Source organism: Salvia miltiorrhiza, unplaced genomic scaffold, assembly GCF_028751815.1.
Source record: "Salvia miltiorrhiza cultivar Shanhuang (shh) unplaced genomic scaffold, IMPLAD_Smil_shh fragScaff_scaffold_21, whole genome shotgun sequence".
NCBI classification, from domain to species: Eukaryota; Viridiplantae; Streptophyta; class Magnoliopsida; order Lamiales; family Lamiaceae; genus Salvia; species Salvia miltiorrhiza.
The window spans coordinates 340,210-353,150 of record NW_026651446.1 but is presented as its reverse complement, the minus strand read 5'-3'; the positions used below and the strand labels follow the sequence as shown (position 1 = coordinate 353,150).

General features: G+C 39.4%; 1 long non-coding RNA gene across 1 annotated transcript; it reads left to right on the top strand.

Moving 5' to 3' along the window:
* The first annotated feature begins 850 nt into the window (after positions 1-850).
* LOC131002823 (uncharacterized) lies at positions 851-1,905 on the top strand. The gene is made up of 2 exons (XR_009094429.1): positions 851-998; positions 1,614-1,905. It is a non-coding gene; the product is annotated as an uncharacterized LOC131002823 (long non-coding RNA).
* Positions 1,906-12,941: the final 11,036 nt, after the last annotated feature.

Below are 12,941 nucleotides of genomic sequence, written 5' to 3'. Positions count from 1 at the left end.
GGTGTGTACATATATGAGTATTGTAAGCACTGGTAAAATTTGGACTTGGTTTACTACCGTTTTAAAATATAAAACTTTTACTGCGCATTTCCACCGGAAATTTTGAAGGGCAGTCTGTGGAGTCACACTTTTCAGTAACTTTCAAAAATATTTAGCCTCCCAAAGTTTTATGGGAGAAAGATACAAGTGTTATACAGACGCATGTAAAATTTCAAAGCATTTGGACAACGTTTGCTAATTTTTAAAAATCCTAGCTTCCAGTCGTGCCAAACTGCCGAATCTGGTAGACTGTGGGAAAACACCCATATCTCTTAAACCACTTGGAGTTTTTCAGTCTACTTTTTTTTAAACGAAACTAGACTCAAAGAGGTTTTCATCGGTATAAGTCTCGAATCCAGGACATTGCCTGAGTTAAAGCAGTTTATTCGTTAAAGTCGAGACAGAACAGAATGGTAAACTGGAAGGTCCGAAAATTTTACTTAGATTTTGTGTTAAGAATTTTAAAGGGTTTTGGTGGAATTATACAACATATTATGACATGAAAATGCTACTAGAAAGTTTTATAAATATTTTTCAAGGCTTATATGAATATTTGGGATTTTCCCCACAAAGAAAAAGATTTCAAGTTCATATAATGACTTTTAAGTCATTTGATTATTAAGATAAGTTATATGCATATTATGTGAAATAAGTGATTATTTGAAGCATGTATGATTAAGTGATTTTTGAATGCTATTTGCCTAGGATTGAGAGTCCTTTAATTGGATAAGATATCCGATTATATTGGGAAGTCCAGTTGGGTAAATAGTGGAGAAGTTATAAGATGAGATTAAGCACATGATGAAAGTTTAAGCTTAAGTATGAGATATGAGTTAGATGAGTTTCTAACTAGAGTTTATTTTGTCACATGGCAATCTAAACACGTGCGCCACTAAAGGTTCGAGTGACGGCCGGCGTTAGTACGACCCCGAGCGTTACGTCATCGACTCCTGAGACAGGTGGGCTTTATTCTAACTTTATTATGGCTAGCTACCATGATAATGAGTTCAAATGCAAATTCTTATGAAAATAAAGCATGATGAAGCATTATTGATGAGTACTATGAAAATGAAGCATGTTGAAGCATTATTGATGCATATTATGAAAATTGTCATCTTGCCATATATATTATTGATGAGAATGAGATATGGTATGTTGCCTCTATGAAAGACATGATTATGATCATGATGCAAGATATCGGCCTTTGACTGATCTAGATGACAGTAAAGGTTTTGTGCGCAGAGGTGATCGTGAGCCGTCTCTAGTCGGCCGGTCACGGTGATTTGAAGGAGGCCTCCTTCTCTTCACCTAGTATATATATGTATATGAGTTCTCATAGTTGGCACATACCGTGAATATAATGTCTGCAGACTAATGATATTATTATGATGATGCAAATGAGTTTATGACAGAAAAACGTGAACAGGTATTTTAAATCTCATGTAAATCCTGTTGATGCATTGAAAAGGGCAAGATTGACATATAGCTCTAAGAGCAAGATTTCAATTATTTCCGGCATGAGTCCACTGAGTGCTTTTTGGTACTCAGCCCTGCATATATTTATAAATGTGCAGGTCTGGCTTGGCGCGAGGATGGGTGAAGGCTGTTGGAATTGTCAGTTGACCGTGTCTTTCTATGTCTCATGCTTATCTTATTGCTATGACTCTATAAGTTATTAAACTCCCTGCTATATGTCTTCACACATATAGTAACGCATCGCTGCACAACTCTGATGAATCTCTTTATTTAATTTGTTGTTGCCTGTAATATCCCATAAGGGAAAATACTTTCAAACCTTGCTAAGTCTCGAATTATGTTTTACCAAGCAAGTAATTAATTTGGTCTTAAAGTCCTTCTTGAGAATGAGTATATTGCAAATGCTTCCGCTAATACAAGATGCAAATTCTATTTCTTTCACGATTATTTTTATTAGTCGTACGATACTTGGTATACGCTATCACTGGCTATATCGGGCTGCGACAGAGTGGTATCAGAGCAGCTCGTCTGCTCTGAGCATAATCCCTTATAGAGTCTTTTCTCAATTGAGTTATTAGTCTAAGCTAGAGTCTTAGACTAAAAGAGTTATGTCACTGACAAGAGCCAACACCCCATCTCCGCCAGCTTGACGAGGTATGCAAGTTAAAATTTTAAAGTTACTTATATGCATGAGATATGCATTTGATTGAGTTTAAAGTTACTTATGTGCATGAGATATGCATTTGAGTAAGTTAAAGTTTCTTATGAGCATGAGATATGCAATTGAGCAAGTTAATGAGAAAGTGTTTTATAAGTTGAGAAAGAGACACGATAAGTGCATAATACATTACGAGAATTGTAGAAAAAGATAGACAAGCAAGTATGCTGTTAAGAAATAAACGAGTAAGTCATTCTTGACTTAATAACAAGAGTTGTTATTTTGTTTATAGCATGGCAGAGGGATTCGATATAGTACAGGCTTTCTACGATTGTACTTTAGAGCACCATGAGACTATTGGGGAGTTCTTGGCCCGTTTCCACCACAGGTGGATAGACGCCGTGGAGTACGGAGTCACAGCGCAGCAGGCCATGCAGATACTACCACATAGGATGCCACCCCACTGGCAGGCCTGGTGTCATTTTATCGCCCCAGACTTCTATAGCCCGTTAGTGAAGGAATATTAAATTGAATTAATACTCGATTGCCCGATGATCGTTTCTTGGATTATTATTAATTCATCATACAACGATTAATTCCTAACATGCTCCTATGAATTTAACAGCTGCACTTAGGTGTTAGGAGATACTTACTTGAGAATTGGATGCACAGATGATTGATGATCGCGTCGAATGATTCAGACTCCAGCTCTGATCTTCTCGACTGTATCCCGCTCAATTCCCAACGTTGGATGGACAACGAGCTATGGAAATTCCCAAGACAGAAAAGCTTCTCACGTTTTTCTGCGCCTCCTCTGCTCTCAAAAACCCTAATTTTTATCAGTGTATTTTCCTGAGAGCTGACAGCTGTATTTAATAGAGAATTAAATACGTATGGGGCGCTTCTTTCTTTGTGATAGGCGATTTCTGCCCTACTTGGGCTAGGAGACATTGGGCCAGCCCAGGGACCAGATACAAGGAATAAAGATGGGCCTCAAATAAATTAATTTATCTATGGTCAGCCCAGACCATAATTAATTTATAAATATCAGTTCATTCCACTAGAGAACCGATACTGACTTACCCCTTTATTGCCGGTGATGAGTCGGGGCTTGTATTTAGACTTATTAAATCTCCGTATTTAAAATATCCGACATCCATTAATTAATTAGAGCTCTGACAGCTTAAATTAATTAATCTCTTAATAATTCCTTAAGCAGTACCACTCAATCTTTATTATTACGCCTGAACTTAATCAACCTGCAGGGTTTAGCGTAATAAACCTTATTGAGCTCCTTAAGGGGATGTCATTATCCTATACCGGATACGGGTACTAATACAGATAATCAAATATCATATATTAACCGTTATCACCCAAGATACAGAGTACTCGAGTTAGCATTTAACTCTCGCCCATAGTAAGTCAAAGTGATATACGAATTAACATATATATCTGAATACTTATTAGTATTAAGATTTATGAGTCACCGAGATCTTGATTCTTCACTTAAGTCAGATAGAAGAATACATCTCAACTGTTGGTCCTATCAATACGTAATGACGTACCAGTATAGACAAGTAGCCAAGACAAACTACTTCCATCTATACTGCAGCCTAAACCAATAACTTGTCCTAGAGTTATTTCGGCTGTGATCATATTATATCTCTTAAGGTTATTCCAATTATATGGTCTTCTGTGATCTACAACACACCATATAATCTACTTATATAGAGATAAAGAACATACATATGCAATCATGAACACAATCAGATAGGAGATTAGATAGTGAACTTAGGAAACATTGTATACAAGCATAAAACGTTCTTGCTTTCAGTATACAAATCCAACAATCTCCCACTTATACTAAAGCAAACTTTTAGTATACAATGCGTCTATTTACCAATCACCTAACACTTCTCCCACTTATACTTAAAGTTTCCTAAGTGGGTGGCATCAATCTGGCATCAATCGCATCCATCTTTCAATGACCATTTGCGATAAGCCTTTTGTGAAAGATCAGTAGGTTTCTCCAATATGTGAGAATTTATTCTTTGAGCACATAACCTCGATTTACGAATAATCGTATAACTTGGTACTTACTCTCCATGTGTTTGACCCCTTGTGGTTCTAGGATTCCTTAGATTTTGCAACTGCACTTGAGGTACCACGAAGGTGATGCTCTCACGCAAACTAGGAATCACTCTTAAACCCTGGAGGTAGTGGTCAAACCAAAAGGTTTTACCTCCCAAGGAAAACACATAGCTCGAGGTAATTATTCTTTGTTCCGGTCAGCCTGGAAATCCGAAACCGTATAATCCAAAAAGGAAACTAAACTGTCTAACTGGTAAACTACCCTTATTCTCTAGTCATGGACTTGAGAATATAATTTACCACAGTTCAGTGTCCTTAACTAGGACTATACAGATATCTTACAATCATGCTAACTGCATAGCAAATATAAGATCTCGTACATAGCAATCCATACATGAAGCTTTCTACTGCGGAAACGTAGAATACTGCCTTCATTTCCTCAACCTTAATAGGCATCTTAAGACATAGTCTTTAGATAAAGGAACGCCATATCTAAAAGGTAGCAATCCTTTCTTGGCGGTATTCATACTACAACGAGTATTCACAGTATCAATGTAAGACACTCGAGATAAGCCCAACATCCTTTTCTAGTGATCCCTTATAACCTTGATCACAGAGACGTATACTGTACCTCCTTAGTCTTTCATCTGAGACTGTTCGGATAACTATTACTTTATGTCTTGACAATAGCTCCATATTGTCGCCAATTAGGAGGATATTATCTACATAAAATGCAAGATAAACCACATCACCGATGACACGAGAGCGATTGACACGAGATGTTTCTCTCCCTCCCTCACGTAACCTCGATGGTTTAAGTGAGCTGCTATGGGTAAAATGATCCGAATGTTCTGAGCATGGCACTGGCGAAAATATCATCATAACCTATACCTTCACACTCGGCATAACCTTTCGCCACCAGTCTAGCCTTAAAAGCTACGACCTTGCTCATTCGGACTTATCATTCTTTTGTATACTCACTTGCAACCTATGGCTTTACGGCATTCTGGTAGCAAGATTTTCTTAGTATACAACCATATTCTTAATGGATTGCTCCATTGAGGCGTGCCAGAAATCTACATTCTCGTCTTCCACTAATTCCAAGTAGATATCTGGGTCGATTCTCTTATATTCACTACCAGGGACTGAATCCAAAGATTCTCCCAAGAACATAAATCGATCGGGTTATCCCACAACCCTCCCACTACAATGGATCTGTGGTGGCACATGTGTGTCAACAGTGCGTGCAGTGTCTTGTGGTACAAAACTCTTGCACACTTGGCTTGGGTGATGGAATCGCCTGTCTAATGTCTTCAATTTCTTGAAGTATACTATCTGACTTGGATTAGTGATTACTCCCATAATCCACTTCTAAGAATCGTGTGTCATTGCTAATAATCACCTTCTGATTCTTTAGGACTAATTGCAAAGATACATAACTCATCATCGAACATATTTTTTTTTTTTTTTTTTTTAAGAGTGACCTATTTCTTCTCTCCACCACACCATTTTATATAGGGATTACACGGTGTAGTAAACTGGGTTGGAATCCCAAACACTGACAATGAATCAGAAAAGATCATTCCTAACACATTATTGGCCCTTTATCCCCCTTGTCATGAATGACCTGGTCTCCATCTTTTCCTCTATACAGGATTCGCAGGTTCGAAATAGTACAACCTGGATTGAATCCAATGTACTTATTCAGACACGAGCCTTTGGATCCTGTTAAGATAGATGTGACCTATTTCTAGGGTATCAATATATGTGTAAGATCCTCATGAGAGATTAGCCTTAACTTTTCTCTTTCTTTTGTTTGATGATGTAAATGCAATATAAAGGTATTTTGTAGACAAGTTATAGTATGAAGAGAGATGTTCAAAAATACCAGAATAGACAACTTTGTCATTTCTTATGATAGAAACACCACTATCAAAAATGACATGTGATCCATCTATTCAAAATTTTGAAACATGATAAGGAACTCTCCAAAAACTAAACTATGTCTTTAGAACTTAAAGACAAGTCTCCAATTGCAACAACTGCGACTCTAGTCACGTTGCCTAGGAAGACTATCATCTCATCACTTCTCAGCTTCCTTGTCAGCTTATAAAAAGCCATGCAAGGTGCAACAATCATTATCAGTTTCTCTCGTTATCCACTACTCACAACTGAGTAGAAAACGAGCTGACATGTCTCAGTTACTATAGCAAGTGAAGTACCTTAACCCTTTGCCTTGAGTATTGAAAGAAGAAATTTCCAATACTCAATCTTATCACACCACTACTCCCACTATTTCCCTTGTCTTTCTTGCCCCTTGGACCCTTCTTCTTCCCGTCATTCGACGAAGAAGATGGCTTTCCTTTGGCAATAACAAGTGCTTGCACATCTCTTTCCCACAAGTTCCTTAGCCGTAACTAAAGCATTCAACAACTCAAAAAGAGTATTATCTTTCTTGCTCATAACAGCGTTGAGGCGGAAGTTCTTAATTAAAAGGCTTGGGAAGAGAGTTCAGGATAATATCGACTTTTGCCTCACCGTCGATACTCCCACTGAGCAAGTCAAATCCGTCAAAATTTGCATGACATGCTCGTGCACTGAGCTGTGCTCACTCATAAAATTAACAAGATTACTCTCATCAAATTTAAATGAGCAGCTCAGTCCGACTCTCCGAACACTTTCTTGAGATTCAGCATGATGCTAATAGCATTGTCCATGCCCTGATGTTGGAGCTACAAGGTTTGTGACATTATACTCATAACAAAGCATATAGCCACATTATTCGTCACATGCCACCTTTTATGTAATTCCTTTTTCTCATCAGTTAACTCATTGTTCGGACCATAAGAATGTGGAGTAGTAAGCAACACAAAAATTGTGTTAGTTTGTGATAAAGATAGAAATCCAAAACTGCGTTTCCATTTTATATATGTGGACCGGTTAAAAAGACTTTGTGCAAGAATAAAGAAACAGGAGACATAGACATATCTGAAAGTAAACAAATAAACATGTAAGAACATGAAGCACATAATTCGTAACAATAATATTGTAACCTTTTGATAAAACAATATTATTGAAACCTCCAACCGCTCAAAGAATTCCATGTGCAAGCCACGCGGGTGGACGTTTACACATGAACTCCTCAACCAGACTATTTACCTAGTCGTTTAATTTCCATCCATGTCAACTTAACCTTTTGACAAAAGAAATTAATAGTTGGACCTTAACTAGACCATATCATAATCAAGAAGGGACTCCTCGGGGAGTTGTACATTGTACTTGATATGATATCTAAGCAATGACCACAATTTAACCTTGATAATTAAATTCTCGAAATTGACATACTCACTCGGACCATGCCGCTTTCAATTTAATTATCTTGGTTATCTTATTTAATTCCATTCTCCAAAGTACTCGTGGAAATTATACAAGCAAGCCACGCGGGTGGACGTTTACTGCATAACTCCCACTACTTTAATGGATTTAAATATTTTTATAGAAACCTCATCTGACAAACTTATGAGAGGACAAATATGAAGTAAGCCACGCGGGTGGACGTTTACTCACATCGCCTAATCACTTTGTCTAGAGACCGCTTGTGGAGGTCTATATAATTTTAAGAATAAAATTATTAAGTAGTAACCACAACCTAACTTTTGAAATTAAATTCTCGAATTTGACATACTCACAAGGACCATGCCGCATTCAATTTAATTCCTTAGTTATCTTATTTAATTCCATCGTCTAAAGTACTCGTGAAAAATTATACAAGTAAGCCACGCGGGTGGACGTTTACTGCATAACTCCCACTACTTTAATGGATTTAAATATTTTTATAGAAACCTCATCTGACAAACTTATGAGAGGACAAATATGAAGTAAGCCACGCGGGTGGACGTTTACTCACAACGCCAATCACTTTGTCTAGAGACCGTTTGTGGAGATCTAAATAATTTTAATCGTCTATAAAATTATCAACAGCTTAGTCTTTTTAATTCAAAAGGTTTGATCATGCTCAACACATAATCCTAAACATGCTCATCTAGAACGCAACATGTAAAACATGCTCAGAATTCTAAAACATGCTTAAGAAAACGATAAACCTAGCATGCTTGTCTAAGCGCAGTTAATAAACACATATTAACAAGCAAAGACAAAAACAGCATGCAAAGAGCATAAAGGATTAACACCACGACATGCAAAGAACATAATTAAAGAATTAAAATTCTTCGTGACCCATTCGTGGAATCCCATTTCTAATCTATTACAATAAAACAATAGAAAAGAAATAAAAAATAAAACTCAAAAACGTAAATTTGGCCCGAAACGCTTCAAACAGGCTCGTCTTTGAAAATAGGGTTTGGGCCCCCTAGGGTTTCTTGAAACCCGCGCCCACCTAGGGTTTGGAGTTCCCTAGGCGCCGCCGCCACAGCTCCCAGCACGCTGCACAGCAGCAGCCCGGCGCGGCAGCCCGGCGCACAGCAGCAACCTCCCGGCGCGCAGCCCCGGCGTGCAGCCCGGCGTGCAGCAGCGTGCAGCCCGGCGCGCAGCCCCGGCGTGCAGCAGCAGCCTCCCGGCGCGCTGCCCCGGCGTGCAGCAGCGTCCTCCCGGCGCGCAGCAGCGTCCTCCCGGCGCGCAGCCCGGCGTGCAGCAGCAGCCTCCCGGCGCGCAGCCCGGCGTGCAGCAGCAGCCTCCCGGCGCGCACAGCAGCAGCCCGGCGCGCACAGCATCAGCCCGGCACGCACAGCAGCAGCCCGGCACGCAGCGGCAGCCCGACGCGCAGCGGCAGCCCGGCGTACAACCCGCCTTGCCTCCGGCTCTCCAACCTCCGTTCATTCGATGTTGATTCGTCGTCGTCTTTGTCTCGATTTTCAATTTTACAGATTACAACGGAAAAAAAAAAACAATTGAAATTCTAATCTAACCACGGATTTTCTCGTGGTAAAAAAATGATTACAACGTCAAAACGACGTATCCCACGAATCAACAGACCACGAAGAACAGCAGCAGTAAAAACAACGCATATTATTAATCGTACATAAATTAATAATAGAGCCAAGAAATTAATCCTGGGCTCTGATACCAATTGAAGGAATATTAAACTGAATTAACGTTCCGCTTTGCCCGATGATCATTTCTTGGATTATTATTAATTTATCATACAACGATTAATCCTAACATGCTCCTATGAATTTAACAGTTGCACGTTGGAGTTCAGAAATACCTGAAGAATTCAGAAGAATTCGCAGATTCGCATCTGAACAGACCAGTCAGCTTCAAGCCTTCGTTTGAAGCCCCAAACGTCCTCAAATCGTATTTCGCCCAGAAATACGACTTCTTCGTCTTCGAGAGAGCTTTCCGTGGCCGCCTGATTCGTCTGAATCGGAGTTCTATGGAGGAAGTTATGGCCGTTTTACGGAGACTGCCAGAACTTGGTTTCCTGCGAAAATCTGACTCCAGCTCTGATCTTCTCGACTGTATCCCGCTCAGCTTTCACCGTTGGATGGACAACGATCTATGAAAGTCCCAAGAGAGAAATAAGCCCCACACGTTTTTCTTCCCTGCGCCCCACAGCTCTCAAAACCCTAATATTTTATCAGTCTGTTTTCCTGAGAGCTGACAGCTGTATTTTAATTAAAATTAAATACGTGTGGGCACAGAATTAGTGTAGGAGGCGTTTTTCTCTCCTTCTAGGGCTAGGAGACATTGGGCCAGTCCAGGGACCAGATACAAGGAATAAAGATGGGCCTCAAATAAATTAATTTATCTATGGTCAGCCCAGACCATAATTAATTTATAAATATCAGTTCATTCCACTAGAGAACCGATACTGACTTACCCCTTTATTGCCGGTGATGAGTCGGGGGCTTGTATTTAGACTTATTAAATCTCCGTATTTAAAATATCCGACATCCATTAATTAATTAGAGCTCTGACAGCTTAAATTAATTAATCTCTTTATAAATCCTTAAGCAGTACCACTCAAACTTTATTATTACGCCTGAACTTAATCAACCTGCAGGGTTTAGCGTAATAAACCTTATTGAGCTCCTTAAGGGGATGTCATTATCCTATACCGGATACGGGTACTAATACAGATAATCAAATATCATATATTAACCGTTATCACCCAAGATACAGAGTACTCGAGTTAGCATTTAACTCTCGCCCATAGTAAGTCAAAGTGATATACGAATTAACATATATATCTGAATACTTATTAGTATTAAGATTTATGAGTCACCGAGATCTTGATTCTTCACTTAAGTCAGATAGAAGAATACATCTCAACTGTTGGTCCTATCAATACGTAATGACGTACCAGTATAGACAAGTAGCCAAGACAAACTACTTCCATCTATACTGCAGCCTAAACCAATAACTTGTCCTAGAGTTATTTCGGCTGTGATCATATTATATCTCTTAAGGTTATTCCAATTATATGGTCTTCTGTGATCTACAACACACCATATAATCTACTTATATAGAGATAAAGAACATACATATGCAATCATGAACACAATCAGATAGGAGATTAGATAGTGAACTTAGGAAACATTGTATACAAGCATAAAACGTTCTTGCTTTCAGTATACAAATCCAACAGATACGACCTGAGGACATTCCAAAGACAGCATTCCGCACGAGATACGGACACTATGAGTTCATAGTGATGCCTTTTGGATTAACAAATGCCCCCGCCGTCTTCATGGATCTCATGAATCGAGTGTTTCACGAATTTTGGGATCACTTCGTGTTGGTATTCATAGACGACATCTTGATTTACTCAAAGAATGAGATGGAACATGAAGAGCACCTTAGAACAGTGTTAGAGAAGCTAAGAGCTGAAAAGCTTTATGCTAAGTATAGCAAATGTGAGTTTTGGCTACGAGAAGTCAATTTCTTAGGCCACGTCATTTCAGCAGCAGGAATCAAAGTGGATCCTGCCAAAGTTCAAGCAGTGCAAGAATGGAGATCACCAACGACACCTCACGAAATTCGTAGCTTTCTAGGATTAGCAGGCCACTACCGTCGTTTTATACAAGATTTCTCCAAAATAGCCAAGCCTATAACTCATCTGCTCAAGAAAGAAGTCAAATTCTTGTGGACGAACGAGTGTGAGCAAAGCTTTCAAGAATTGAAGAAGAGATTGACACTCAGTGTTACCCCCGATCTAAGTTCAAGAATTGTTAAAATGCAAAGAGAAGATGAGAAATTGGAAAGATTGCGAGTGAAAATCCGTACCGAGAAGCTTGAGTCATACCAAGAAGCAGCATATAATGCATTGATGTTTGAGGAAAGAATCTGTGTACCCAATGATGAGAAATTAAGAAATGAAATCATGAGTGAGGCTCATGACCCGCCTTACGCAGCACATCCAGGAGGTACGAAGATGTACCAAGATTTAAAAGCAAGATTTTGGTGGGAAGGCATGAAGCGAGACATAGCTTCGTTTGTAGAACGATGCTTAGCTTGTCAGCAAGTGAAGGCGTTGCACCAACGACCTTATGGCAAATTACAACCGTTAGAAATCCCAAAGTGGAAATGGGACCACATTGCCATGGACTTTGTCACTGCTTTGCCAAAGTCGAATAGAGGGAATACCGCCGTTTGGGTGATCATAGATAGATTGACAAAAAGTGCTCATTTCATACCAATTCCTGTCACGCATGGGTCTGAAAAGTTAGCTCAAATATACATTCGTGAGATAGTACGTTTGCACGGAGTTCCAATGACGATCACCTCCGATAGAGATACAAAATTCACCTCACGTTTTTGGATGAGCTTACACAGGGAATTGGGTACTAAGTTGAATTTTAGCACGGCTTTTCATCCACAGACGGATGGGCAGTCCGAAAGAACTATACAAGTTTTGGAAGATATGATTCGGACTGTAGTGTTAGATAGAGGAGCTCAATGGGAACAAGTGTTACCCCTAATTGAATTTGCCTACAATAATAGTTTCCAAACGACTATTAACATGGCACCATATGAAGCCCCCTAATTGAAAATGTAGATCTCCGCTTTATTGGGATGAAGTAGGAGAAAAAAAAGTGTTAGGTCCTGACGCAGTGGAAGAAATGATCACAACTGTGAGACAAATTCGGCAACGAATTAAAGAAGCTCAAGATCGTCAAAAATCTTATGCCGACACTAGACGCACAGAGATTCAATTCGAAGTGGGAAGTAAAGTCTTTTTGAAAGTTTCCCCTTCTCGAGGGATTCACCGCTTCGGTATAAAAGGAAAGCTCAAGCCTAGATTTATAGGCCCATACGACGTATTAGAAAGAGTAGGCCCTGTTGCCTATAGACTCGCGTTGCCTCCAAATTTCGCGAATGTTCACAATGTCTTTCACGTGTCGCAGTTGAGAAAATACGTGTTTGACCCGAAGCATGTTATTCATCGAGAGGATATATCTCTTGAACCGGACCTGAAATATGAAGAAAGACCCGAAGCTGTGTTGGATAGAAAGATCCAACAATTGAGAAATAAGTCAATTGCCTTAGTCAAAATACAATGGCGACATCACGGGCAAGAAGAAGCAACTTGGGAATTGGAGGATAAAATGAAGGAAAAATATCCAGAGTTGTTTCCCGAAGGTGAGATTTCAAATTTCGGGACGAAATTTTTTTTAGGGGGTAAGGATGTAACACCCCGTATTTTGAGAAGCTAATT